Source organism: Typopeltis vanoorti, chromosome 2 (assembly GCF_054136105.1).
Source record: "Typopeltis vanoorti isolate ZY-2024b chromosome 2, IOZ_Tvanoo_1.0, whole genome shotgun sequence".
NCBI lineage: Eukaryota > Metazoa > Arthropoda > Arachnida > Uropygi > Thelyphonidae > Typopeltis > Typopeltis vanoorti.
Genome location: NC_143550.1, coordinates 122,942,596 through 122,957,620, shown reverse-complemented (window position 1 = coordinate 122,957,620; position 15,025 = coordinate 122,942,596).

The following is a 15,025-nucleotide window of genomic DNA, read 5'->3' as shown; positions in this document are numbered from 1 at the left end:
ACATCACTTAAAAGAAATGAAGAACTACCTGAGACAGAACCTCGCACTTAATAGTTTTGAACCCAAGACGATGATAAAATTCTTAATAATACATCTCCTGCAACTCCCTTACTTAAACAAGAATGCAACCATGCTGCCGTACATCAAGAATATCACAGACAAAGCGGCTGGGTTGCTCCGCGAGTACAACATGAAATTATTTTTTTTTAACCTTTACAAAAAATATCGAGATTCCTATACCCACCAAACTACGACATCACCCCTATGAAAAAACAAAGCGATTCATTGCTCTTGTGGAATTTTTTATTTATGTAGGCCAGACAGAAAGGTCTGGAGAGATCCGCATGTCTGAACGGCTGAAAGACATCGAAAAGACAAGGGAGCACAAATCAGATTTCACATTCCACACAGCCACTACTGGCCACCAAGTACTGTGGCCACCAGTGGCGGCCCGTACATAAACACTGCAGCACCCCGAAGGAAAAAATGAAAAAATTAAAATTTGTTTGTGTTTATATATGTTTTGTCATTGATATATATGTTTATATCAATGACAAAACATAAGCTGTATGTTTTGTCATTGATTGAATAGTTAATAATTGGAATTGTTCCATTAACGCTTTACATTACGACACAAATGCTCTAACGCCGATAGTTTGCGCTTGTCAATACACAGTTACGTCATTCCCAACTGTAACTGCTTAAACGGCAGTGTATTTTTAGTATCCATACGCACGTTATTTCTGTGAGATACGAAACGTTTATTATTGGTGCATGTGTGTGGTGAACTATATTTTGTAAATCTTATTTTATTTTGTTAAAATAACATATAATTATTTATTTATTATAGACACAAGGCTGAATTATTACGAGTGTCACTGTTGAAAATATGAAAAGAATTATATTTTTTCAATTATCGTTACACAAAACAAATGCACTGCGATCTAACGCCGATATTCGTTTGTGCTTGTCATTGCTATTGATACGAAATTTTTATTATTGGTGTTTGTTAGTGGTGAGGATGAAATATTTTTCATAAAGCAATTTTTAACATGTAAATTTATTTATTAATAAATTCGTTACTCATTAGGAAAAAAAAAAGTGTTTTTAGTATATGCAGCACTCCCAATTAAAATTTTCACCGGCCGCCACTGCTGGCAACAGACAAACATTCATATATTGATAACTGTTTTACAAGAAAATTGAAGCCTCACAAATGCTTAGGATTCCTACACAATGCAATCAAAATCAAGGAGTAATTTTCAAGTATAGTCTCTGCCTTCATCAAAAATTTAACGGACCTAGGATATAACACACGTGATAGCAACAACCAGTAATGTTCCAATACGCATACAGTAACGAATTGACTATTTGTATTCTGGTTTCTCAATTATTTAACAGCTGTGAAGTTATAAAAAACATCCAGTATGGCTTTTGTTGTATAAAACTTTCATGTACCACCACCCCTGATTATTATTAACCTTTTTATTATATTATAATGCGGTCCCGATATCAAAACTTCCCATAGAACTGCTTAACCACAGAAACCTACGTGCACATTATTTTATTTATTATATTTTGGGGGTTAAAATGAATTAAGATGCTGTATTTCGTTCCTGATTTGAAAAAAATCAACATTTCTTAGAAAATAAAACACTTCGACATGTCGGATCTAGAAATTATTCTAGATCTTTCTATCTAACTTGCACAATGGCAAATTTTATTTTATTTCGTTTCTATTGGATCCTTTTTCTCGTTTCTTTGGTATTCTCCTCATTTACTGAAGTTAGTCCTTTTAGGTGCACCTAGGTTAGGGTAATGCTTCTTTCTCTGAGCATCTTTCCTGTTTTCTGTTTAAATTCATTATCACCAAAAGATCTGCACAAAATAATTTCTTCACATTTAAAAATAACAGTTCCAAAAATATTTAAACTAACAATTTATGGAACAGTTTGGATATTTACATTTAAATGCTTAAAGATTCAAATGTTCCATAAAGGATTCAAAACTCTCCGAAAGAATTTCACATGGGAGACCAAAATATTTATCCTAAAGAGAGTAAATACACCCGTAGAGATAAAGGGATTGACGGACCGACGATTGTCTTCTTTAAATTAAGAGATGAATCAAAAGCATGTTGAGAATGTCTTTTTGATGGAGCGCTGAAGGAACAGTAGGTCGACAGTAGCTTCTGACTGAAAGTGATCCTAAACTGTTCTGTTGATTTCGGTGAAACACGATCTAAAAATCCCGAAAACAGCGGCAATATGTTACCAAGTAACATAAACTAATAATCGAATATGATACAACGATTATTATGCACTTACACGTGATTGATGCGATGAAATTCACTGCTAGTATACTGCCCAATTGCAGAGATATGCTGTATGCCTATTAATATTCCCTTGTACAAAAATAAAAAAACAATGTATAAAATCTTAGAAGGATAGTGCTAGAGTACATTTTTCTAGAAACTGGCAAACAGAAGTTTCATCGGAAAATCAAACAAATCTTACTTGCAACCGAACGGTAATATTGAAATAGTGACGAATTTGCTCACTAGATGGCGAGACTTTGCAATTTCATTCCACATAGTCGGCATTTTCTAAAAATGTAGCATACATTGACAAATATAATTTGGTAACTAATTTATTTGAGTAAATTTGCTGTGAGTAGATTCCTTATTTATTCGCCAGTTTTTTATCTTTTAAAACTTATAACTAGATAGACTACTCTGAAGTAAATGAAAAATAAAATAGAATATTGTATTAACTGAAATTGCCAATTTTGAAATGCAAGAAATGTGCTTTTTTTTCATGCATTTCAGAAATACTGCACACAAATATTGAATCAAACGGGGTAATGAAATATGAGTATTGATGTTTATTTTGAGTAAGTATATTTATATTTCAGTCGATTGAACTTATAATTGGAGAAGATTGTTGATATGCAGAAGGAATAAAGTACGAAGAAGAACAGTCTTGTAGGCTTCTATAATTGTATACCCAGGGCCGAACCGTGCGATTGTGCCCCGCACAAGGTCGCTTGGGGATGAGGGGCGCCATTTCACCATGGGAAATAAAAAAATATATATATATATACCAATTTTCTTATTATTCAATTATATCTTACTATATAAATTACACAATTACAAATTATAGTTAATGCAATAAAAATGAAATTTAAAATCAGTCAAATTATTATGAATTCTTAATAATCTAACGATATTTTTAATACATCACTAGTTTTATTATAATTTGTTTGAAGTGAAACGTTATCAATATTACCATAGATTTTATATCACAGAGTAAGCATCGACTCAGCGAAAATTGTATAAATAAAAAAATAAAGCAATAAAGACACTTAAAAATAATATCAAGGAAATTTACCAGGCTCTTTTTGATATTACGGAAAATGAAACTAAAGATATCGATTCTAGAGTTCAGGCAGACAACTTAATTTCAAAGATTTATTCGTTTAAATTTATTTGCTATGTTCATGTTTGGTACGAAATCTTAAGTCTCGTAAAAGTTGCAAGCAAAATAATGCAGAATCCGACATTTGATATAGGAAAAATTACAGAAAATCTCGATTATGTTATACAAGAATTAAATACTCGCCGAGCAGACCAATATTTTGAAAATATTATTAGCTGCAAAAGAAGTAGCAAACGATCTTAAAAATTGATCCCATTTTTCAAGACATTCGCAAAATAACACTTTTATATATATTCGGTTACGAAGCATCAGATGAGACAACGCATGATCGTAAACAAAATTTTAAAATTAATTTTTTTCTTCGCGATTTTACACACGACAATAACTAAAAGGGTGTCCCAAAATTCACGCAAGATTTAAATTTAGCGCCATCTGTGCGGTAAAGTGTTGCCAACGAGAAAACAAAAAAGACAGCGTGACAGCTGACAGTTCAGGCTTATTAAAAATGGAGCGCTACACGAAAGAACAACGCATTTTCATTGTTGAGCAACATTTTAAAAATAATGAAGGTTTGGCAGCTACAGTTCGCAATTTTCGTACAAAATATGGTAGGAATAGTGATTTAACTTCATCAACTGTGTAAAGATTAATTAAAAAATTCAAGGAAACTGGATCAATTAGTGATCTTATACACTCTGGCCGTCCTTCAACAAGTCGTTCAACAGAAAACATCGAAGCAGTTCGTGAGAGTGTTGCTGAGAGTCCAGGAACATCAATTCGGCACCGTGGTCTTGAATTGGGCATTTCGAGAAGCTCTCTACAGCGTATTCTCACGAAAGATTTGCATCTTTATGCTTACAAAGTTCAATTGACTCAAGAACTGAAGCCTACTGACCACACACAGCGAAGAGAGTTCGTTGAATGGATTATGGAACAACAACAAGTGGATGCTTATTTTTCGAACAAAATCATCTTCAGCGATGAGGCTCATTTTCATCTTGATGGCTTTGTTAATCGACAAAATTGTCGCATTTGGGGTTCAGAAAATCCACGAGGGATTGTTGAGAAACAAATGCATCCACAACGTGTCACTGTTTGGTGCGGATTTTGGTCTGGAGGCATCATCGGTCCATTCTTCGAAAATGCGGCTGGTAAGACAATAACAGTTAATGGTGCTCGCTATCGCGACATGATAATCCAGTTTTTTGTGCCTAAATTGCAAGATATGGATGTGGACGACATGTGGTTTCAACAAGACGGTGCCACATGACATACAGCCCGAGAAACAATTCAATTACTGCATGAGTCATTTCCTGGTCGTGTAATTTCCCGTTTTGGTGATCAGAATTGGCCGCCCAGATCATGTGACTTAATGCCGTTGGACTTTTTTTTCTTTGGTTTTTTTTGAAGTATAAGGTTTATGCCAACAAGCCCACGACCACCCACGCCTTGAAGGAGGACGTTGAGAGCTGTATCAACGAAATTCAGCCACGTTTATGCAAAACTGTCATGGAAAATTTCGACAAAAGAGTGCGTATGTGCCAGCAAAGCTGTGGAGGCCATTTACCCGATATGCTATTCCATGCATAACCCTATACTATATACTTTATGAATCAATAAGAAATTACAATTTTTAATTAAAAACTTGTGTTTTCTATCAAAATTACTTCTTGCGTGAATTTTGGGACACCCTGTACAATAACTGAAGATTTAATGAAACATTGTAAAGATTTGCACTTAAAACTGAGCGACAATCAAGATTCGGACAATCGCGATATTCATGGGATGAATTTGAGGAATTAAAAAGTTTGCAATGTTTTATTAAAAAAGAGTCGGATCCTGAGGATGTTTTAAATTATATATATATATATATATACACGAAAATAAATTAACCGACACGTTTCCAAATACTACGATCGTAATGCGTATTTATTTAACATTACCAATATCCGGACGTAGAGTTAGATACTCGAATTGGCTTAGCAAGCTCAATATTGCGGGAGCTTGGCCGTTCGGTAGTACTGAAGCGGGAGTTAAGCCAGAAGGCAAAGCTGGCTGTCTTCAATACAGTCTATGTCCCTGTCCTCACCTAGTCATGAGAGTTGGGTAATGACCGAAAGAATGCGGACACGAATCCAAGCGGCTGAAATGAGGTTCGTTCGAGGGGTTGCGGGCTGACAAAACTCGACAGAGTCAGAAGCTCTGCAATTCGGGAAACCCTCATTACTCAACCGCTGCTTCTCCGTGTTGAGAGATTACAGTTACGCTGGTACGGGCACTTGGTCAGAATGCCACAAGAGAGGCTCCCTCAGCAGGCCCTCTTTGCCAAGCCAGAGGGTGGGAGGCCACGTGGAAGGCCAAGGACTCGCTGGATAGATTATATCCAAAACCTTGGGTGGACACGTTTGGGAATCCCACCAGAACACCTGAGCTTGGTGGCAGAGGATTGTGACCATTGGAAGTTCCTCTTGCAGCTGTTGCCCCCACAACCCAATTAGGAAGAGTGGGCCTTGAAGATGTATGTATGTACCAATATCCGTAGCATCAGAGAGAGGCTCCCTCAGCAGGCCCTCTTTGCCAAGCCAGAGGGTGGGAGGCCACGTGGAAGGCCATGGACTCGCTGGATAGATTATATCCAAAACCTTGGGTGGACACGTTTGGGAATCCCACCAGAACACCTGAGCTTGGTGGCAGAGGATTGTGACCATTGGAAGTTCCTCTTGCAGCTGTTGGTCCCACAACCCAATTAGGAAAGGTGGGCCTTGAAGATGTATGTATGTACCAATATCCGTAGCATCACGGGAAAGAAGTTTTTCTAAACAAACTAATAAAAAATTATTTGGGGTCAACAATGTCTGAAGAGCATCTAACGGATTTATCAATTATATCAATTGAAAATAATATTATGGATTCATTAGACATTAAAGATATTATTAAAAATTTTGTGGCGGCTAAAGCAAGACGGATAAATATGTAAAATAAATGTAGATTTATACTAATTGTTATATAGTTAAAAGCATATCTCCAAATTATCTTTGTTATGTAATAATATTTCTTTTTATATTAAAATAAAAGTAATTTTTGTTTTTATATATATATATATATATATACACACACACACACACTGTATGCGCCAAGAGAAAGATTATTAATGAATTTTAGTGATTACAATGTTCTATTTTTAGTTTAAATTGTTAAATAAAATTTATCGTTATGTATGCGTAAAAACTGTTTTGTACTTTTAACAAAGTAAAATTTTTCGTAAAACTTTTTCATGGAAATTTATTTTATGGGGGCGCTGAAAACGTTTTGCACAAGGGCGCCTCCTACCCACTGCGCGGCACTGTGTATACCTGGGATTTGATTCTTCATCATCTCATGTCTTCGAAAAAGAGAACAACGACTACTTAGTGGCGCCATCTGGTGTTAAGGTTTTAAAACATTTCGAAATTACGTTTATTCGTATTTACATCACTACGGTTCTCAAGGGGGGGGGGGTATTATTATCTACTTATCTAATACTGGATTTCAAAGCTTGCCACCGCTCTGGCGCACGAACACACTTCCCTAGCCATAATGAGAAACCATATTAATAATTAAAGATAAAAAATGACATGAAAATAGAATGAGATTCCAAGAAAAGCAAGAAATATTTTAAACTTAAATTTTTTACTGTGCTCATGCATTAATTATCGAATAAAACACTGGCATCCGTTAGGGATGTACACATTAAAAAGTTGTGAAACATTAAATGCCAAAAACACGAATGTATTTGACTCTCTTTAAGCTTGGGCCCAAATCACATGACATTCCTTTCCCCCCTTTTGAAGGCTTTAAAAGTTGATTAAATAATATTTACATATCTACTATAAAGATAAGCCGAAATTTGAAACGTTTGTATGTCACGTTTTTTGTCTTACCGGCTTACCAGCCCGGAACTGGGGGGCGCCGTAGGCGCCAGGGGGGGAGAATCCCCCTAGTACCTTATAAAATATTTATTTATTTGTGTGTGTGTGTGTGCGTGAGAGAGAGAGAGAAAGTGGGGGTACATACTCATAAATTTCTCTTAAAATTCTGAAACTGGTATATTATCTTCCTGAAGTGATATGTGTTTGTGTAACACACCACACACACACACACGCGCGCGCGCGCGGGATTGGGACTCTTCAGTGAAATGGGTGGTCACGGTACACACAGACTTCCGATTTTTTGTCACTCCTATGTAAGGACAAATTTAAATTATTTTTGAAATCTTCCTTTTTTAAATTTTTTTGTAATGTTTTCAAATCTTCACAATCATTGTTTATGGCAGGTGTCTCGATGCATCATCGTCCTTAATGCGCAAAGGGAAAGATTCCAATCCATCTCTTGACCAACTTGTTGCCGACCTTGTCGCTGCCAACTCTTTAGTTGTCTATTTTAATACTTCCCTTATACAAAGAGAGTTTTTTTTTTTTTGACAAAGTTGTTAAAAAAAAAAAAAGATCGAAAGCCACAACTGGAACATCCTCGGCCAATTTTATTTTATTATTTATTATTATTTCTCCTTTTTGAGAAAAAATTTATTTCGTTTCTGCCGCCATTTCCTGTACAAATCTCCAAAATTTATATTTGAATTACAACTTAATAATTGACAACAAACCAAATCTTCTACTCATCACGCGAAAATTAAATTACAGGCGTGTTAAAATTTCCAGTATTTATCAATCATTAAAGTATTTATGAACTATTACCTTTGTTCCCAACAATAATTAAAATCATGATCAAATAGGACTAGAAAAGGCCAGTCCTTTACCAAAAATATAGACTTCCATATTCCAGGTGTATTGTTTTCCCTATTACTCCAAAGAGCTCTGGTTACCATGGAGATAGCAGAACTGGTCGATTTCACAATGAAACTGTTGGTAAAGTGCGCCCTCTGCACATAATTAAATTCTCTGTACTAGAAAAAAAAAAGAAAGAAAAAAGGCAGACGGGCAATCTATTTTAACTGTTTTTCTTTCAGTGGGATTTTGGCACATCTTTTGGCAGTCATGTGCGGAATATTTTGACCCTAGACGACGCTGACAGTGTACAAACAAACACATATCAGTGCGAATACTACGATGTGGCAAGGTAACTGGCTGTCTCAAGTCATTGGGTACAGCGTGCTCGTAGAAATAGTTTTTATCTCAGTTGCTTCCTTTCGGGACTTTAGAGGTCGCTTGAAGTTCGCGTGGAAGTTGCTGGCGGCCTTCCAGTGATTTTATTTTAGGTGTCTTGTGAGTACAGACTTACTCAAAGTCATGAAATTTTATCGTCTCTCCTCTCTTGTGCCTCGCGTCCGACGGTCGAGTGAAGAGCTGTGTTGCGAGCTGTTCAACTCTCCCGTCATCCATACGCCCACAGCACTTAGATGGCAGTCGACATCTTTGAAAAAGTCCCGACACTCATTGGTGTCAGTTAATGCCTTTAATCTCTCTCCCCTGTCATTTGTTCGTTGCTGTTGATGTCACAGTGGTTCAGTCCACAGATAAATTCCTCATCCTTGGATTTACGGAGCTTTACGAGTCACCAGAACCTCATAAAATACACAGGCAGACACTCTTGCTGGCTCCAGAGTAATGTGGAATCCCACCCATCAGTGCTGCATAAAGACAGCTCCAAATTTACTGATCGGTTTTTTTGAACTATATAGAAATTCTCTATTATTTGTTATGATAAACTATAGTATATTAGATTGGATCGATAAATAATTTTTATCCTGTATAAAAATAGTCTTTCGTATGTGTTCTACTCGCGCCATATCAGTCACGTGCAACACTACAGGTTGTGTTTCATCAGCTTGATGAAATTTACCATCAGGTTGTGATGGTAATTTGAAATAAGCACAAATGTTTGTATCCATTGGTTATACAATTTTTAACTAAAAAGAATAATATTAAAATTGCGCAAGTTTTTAAATTATTTATGCTATTTTGTTATGTAAAGATAACCATTTCAAAATGTCATATGATAGAATTATTATAAATTGCCTGATAAGATTTGTAAATATATTTTCTTAATTAATGTAATTGTTATAGCGAACTAAATAAATACACTCTCCTGCCTCTAGATGGCGCTGCGATCCATTTTGAAAACATTTAATAAAAAAAAAAAAAGGTAAAGTAATATTTAATTTAATCACCAAAACTGAGTGTTTTATATAAAACACAAAATAAACATTAAAAAAATCAGGAAAAAAAAACGAACGATATAACATTTCAGAAACGCACTTTTTAGCTATGCATTGTAGTAAGCTACAGTTGATCTAACCCGCTACTAGAGTGCGCTATAAGCGCTTGAAACAAAAAAGTCCTTCAGTGGTTTGCTCAAAGAATTAAACAAAATGGCGAAGAAAGCGTTTTGTGTTATCAAATTTGCAAAGTGGAATTCCGTAGTTATGGTTCAACGTAAATCCCTCTTCTAAGTAGATTTATTCATGGTACAAAAAAATTTCAAGAATAGGGACACATCTATAAACGAAAAAGTCCGAGTTCTCCACGTGTTTTCGAATTTAATGTTGAAAGAATTCACAAACATTCGTACTCAGCCCAAGAAAATCCACAAGCAAGGAATTGGGAATTTCTTAAACAAGGATATGGTGTGTTCTCAGGAAATGATTGCGAATGAAAGGATACAAGTTGCAGTTTACATCCCGAGGACAAAAAAAAAAAAAAAAAGTTACCCTTTTGCAAAAAAAGTTGAATGACGTGGAGGACGATGCCTTCGCAGCATGACTCTTTTTTCTGAGGAACCAACTTTTCGCTTAAGTGGTGAAGCGAATCGTCATAACACGACAATATGGGAACATTCACGTGCAAACATTGAACATGAAAGAAACTCATCAAAAGCAAACGTGTTATGGGCTTTTTCTCTTTGCCAAGGCAACGGTAACTGGGATGTCATACCTCGATATGTTGCAAATTTGGTTGTTCCCTCTGCTAACTTCATTTTCATGCAAGATTGGGCGGCGTCTAACTTTCGCCGTAATGCCCATAATCATTTCAACACAACTATGCCTAATCCTAGATGGTTGAAGTGGGACAGATGATCTCGTGCTGTAAAAGTGGCCATCCAGGTACACCATCCAGATTGACCCCTTTCGGTTTTTATCTTTGGGAATTCGTTAAAGATACTGCTTACGAGCCACACGTACCCACCACATTTCAAGAACTTCGGCATAGAAATGTAGCAGCAGCAGCGAATTCAATAACTGTCGACCAGTTACCAATAACTGGAGGTTGTGTGGTACTATAGGAGGTGAGATGCATACTTACAGTGCCCGAATATCTTTCAGGTGACTTATAACTCATGTTTATATTGCTGGAAATAAAGAATTTACAAAGTACAATCTGTTCCTTCATTTTGAACAATAGGAAGTTGTTGAACGAAAATGAGTATCGTTGGCATGGTAGGCCCTGCAGAAGAAAGGTACAAACGCAAAATTGAAGAACTCCGTATTATAATCAGGCTGCTTACATGTCACTTCTGTATGAAGTGATAAAGCAAACTGTATTGGGGGAAAATACATTTCAGCAATACATTTTGGCGAGTTATTTGTTATATTGAATTTCATGAAAATTTGTGATGCATTAAAAGAGGTACCTTAAGAAAGGTGCTCAACTTACTGTTGCATCGCTGGTGAAAATAGATAAATCAATAAACGAAATTCGGATGTCGTATAATACCAGAGTTATTTCTAAAGTTTTCCACCGTACGCATGCCTGACCAATGGGACGATTTTCATTTTCTCTTCAATTGTAACTAGTTTTTCAGTAAAAACGTCCTATGCTTGTTTTCCGTTTCTGATGTTCTCATTCCGTGAAATCGGATTTCGAAATGGAAAAGAATCTGACACAGGTCCTACGGATATCATTCATTTTGCATGCGAGGTTAAATGTTTCACTTGAAGTATCTGATGTTATAAATGTTCTCAACTGCAAGTGCTTCTTCACCCCCTCCTGTCACCACTGTCTTGATGTGCGTTCTCCGCACTTTTGTTTGTTCCCTAAATTGAAAGAATCATTGCCTGTGCAAATGCTTCAATACCATTGATGAAGTTTTTAATGACGTGACTTGATTTATCAAACACCAACAAAAAGTGTGCTCACAGAGTAACACAGAACTTACACAAATGTTGAACAGCAAGGATCAGGCAGAATGGAGATTATGTTGAAGGCCCATAATGGATTTTGTTAACTATCCAGCGGGCCTAGACGCGTATACGTGTCAGAGTTGCTATGAATGTGAGGTGCATATTAAAATAGTAATGCAGTGATATTGCATTGAAATATACATTTATTGGAAAGATGTCAACGGACACCCACTTGGACAAGGCGTGTCACGTGTTCATAGCCAGTATAAATTGAATGGATATGATGTCCTCAAGTCAATTTTGGTTTAACAACAAAAGTAAATTGTACGGAACTTTTAGAATGATCGTATAAAAATGACTTTACAATTCTCTTTGTAGTTGCTTTCAACTTAATTAAATCCCCTTCATTTCCAACATTATCTGTTAGCAGAGAAGGCTTAGATTGAATTTCCGAGTGAAATCATTCCAGCTATTCGCTATGAAAGCAGATAACACAAGAATCTACGATGCCATGGTAAGGGAATCCTTCCACCTGCTTTCATAGCGAATAGCTGGAATGATTTCGATCGGAAATTCAACCTAAGCTTTCTCTGCTAACAGAAAGCCCTGTTTGTGACACACTGCACACTGTGCTATGATTATCTAACCCTTAGCTTATCACCATATAATATAGCACCAATGTCCATAATTTACACCCCTTTTGTGGTTGGGAAGCGCGATGAGTTCTTAACAAGGATAGTTGAGTCTCTTTAAGAAGAGACCCAACTATCATAAAAATCAAAGCGATTTTTCAAGGTCTAAAAGTGAAAATGAACTTCGTTCAGGTTGGAGTTCAAGCTGATGTTTATTTTTTTTAATTTCTTTTCTTTTTTCTGAAAAAAAAAAGTGTGAAAGAGGGTGAAAGAACGTCGCGAAAGCTTCTTTCACAGAAACTTTTCTGGGAGGGGTCAATGTTTTAAAAAAACGGATTTCATCACCACAAGCGGGAAAACAACAGACACGATATAACTTGCTCTGATAGTGTTAGGTGAATTGGCATGATCATAAACGACAACCCACTCAAATTCTTTTCAAATTCGAGTCCAATCGAATTTCTTTTTAAGGAGATTGATCGCGTTTAGTTTACAGAATGCATTACAAATGTAATTATATAGTTTGCAATAAAAACGTAGTTAATTTTTAATTCAGAAATTAAAAATTTAATTAATATTTTTATTCGGAATTAAAATTTCATTCTTATCATTTAAAAAAATAAAAATAAAAGTGAAGATGACTTCTAGTAATAACACAGCCTATCGGTTTCTTGGATAAGTTTTCGTATTCGGAAATGTAAACAGTTTCTTGCTTACTCTTTTTTTTTTTTTTTTTCCACAGTCTACGAACAAAAGTATTCACTCGCTCTCACTCTAATAAAAGTACAAATCCACAATGGATTTAGAAGCATGACGAGAATGATTACTAACCAGAACCGTACAGATGGCCAAGACTCATAAGCTCAGTCACCTAACAATCAAACAAGGATAAAATTAGAATTCTCGTGAGAATTGCTTGGAAAGCATTCGCATATCCAGAGCGAGAGATTCGCTTGCGAAATTCAGCTGTAAACGTTACCACTGTCAAAGTATAGCGGAACACCGAGGGAGTCTCCGTTTATTTACTTTACGGGATTCCTCTAGGGGAGAAAAGTTTCCGCGTGTATAGATACTGCGTACAATGGAAAACAGCTCGTGCCAAACCTTGTATACCCCTAGGGAGCAACTTTCAAACGTGTTCAGCAGCTCCCCTTTCCGAGATATTTTTAAACTTCTTAGATCCTTAAATTTCTACCGATAACGAAAACTGTTCGGTTTTAAATATCGCATATGCAAAGTGCTTACCTTTTTTTTTTTTTTTCTCGAGTCTAGCCCTGGCACCTGTTATTAGGTTAACCCTGGCCAGCCATAATGGTTTTGTCTTATAAAGACTAGTCTGTTTTAAAAACAGAGGACATTTAGAGCCTTTTTGGACACCGGTTCCAAATTTTGAGTGGCGCATGCACGCGCGCTAAAAGTTTTGAATATGCTAACAGCCAGAAAAGGTTGGTCGATTGGTAGAGCCTCTGCTACTAATGGCTCACGCAAAAAGTTAAGCAAGTTTGAACGCGGTTAGTAGTTGGAAAGGGTTAAATCGTTCGATGCCGTTGGCACACTCTTCCTCGATGAGTCTTTGGACTCCCTGGAGGTGTCACATAATAATAATAATAATAATAATAATAATAATATCGGTTATCAGTTTCAATTTGACTAGTATGGGTAACCAAAAGGATATGTCATTAATTTGAATCCAACGAACTCAATCACAATTTAACTCAATCTATAAAATGTGCAAAACTACTATCGTAACTTGTGTGAAACTTAAATTATCAATTAAAATGAAAAACGTCCAGCCTGTTGGACTCTACTAGATGTTGTAGAGTTGCTAAAAGTGAAAGATTTCGTTGAAGTTGCAAATATGTATTAATGCTACTCTAGGCACTGAACAGCAGTAGATTTCCAGTATTGAACATCAGAAAACAGGGGAAAAGAACAACACGAATACTTAGATGTGTGTCGTTATAACTAGGTGTTGTTTTCTGTGGACAGAAAATTCAGTCCAAAATTAGTCAACGGGATGCTCTGGGTATTAATCTGTAAGAGGAGGGTGATCCTAATTTAGTTTCATAAGCATGGTTTTTTTTTACTAGGGTATACAAAAACAAAACCAACATGGTGAAGGGAAGAATTGTAACAGTAAAGAATTGTTACTCGATCTAAGTCAAAGCAGGTCAGTTATCACCACCTAACTATGCGCTAAAGCAAGTTTCCTTTCTTCATATACTGTATACTTCATATACTGTATAATTAGGGTATTATTATTATGTATTATATATTCCAGATAAGAATAAAGTAGCCATTCTAAGCACTGTTCGATCAGTCGAAACTCAACCTCATCTTTTAGAATTGAGGTCATGTGAAGATAGTCAAGCATTAGTTCCTTGTTCTATACAATCTGATTTTCACATACATGCAGATTATTTACGTGAGGAGTTCCTGCTAACACTCGGCGAAGTAATTATCAGTTACAAGGGCAACAACTGAACAGAGGTCTGAATATGTATCTTAAGAGAAGATACACGATTTAGTTCTTTATTCTTGGATATCCTTGTCATGCATTAATCTGAGATCTGCTAGAGATGTTATACCACCAGATCTATTCTGAATCATCATATAAAGCTGCATGAGATATGTCTTTGTGACAGATATCTGATCGAGATAGTTCTTCTGTCAGTATGCACTTCATTGTGCCATTTCCTTCACCAATTGTATTAGATTCAGTACAAATGAAGAAATGCGGAAATAATAATCAGAACTTGTCTGCAAATGGCTTTTGGAATAAATCTGTGCTATCCAACCGCCCATTCAGCATTGATATTGCTAATACACCAACCTTTATT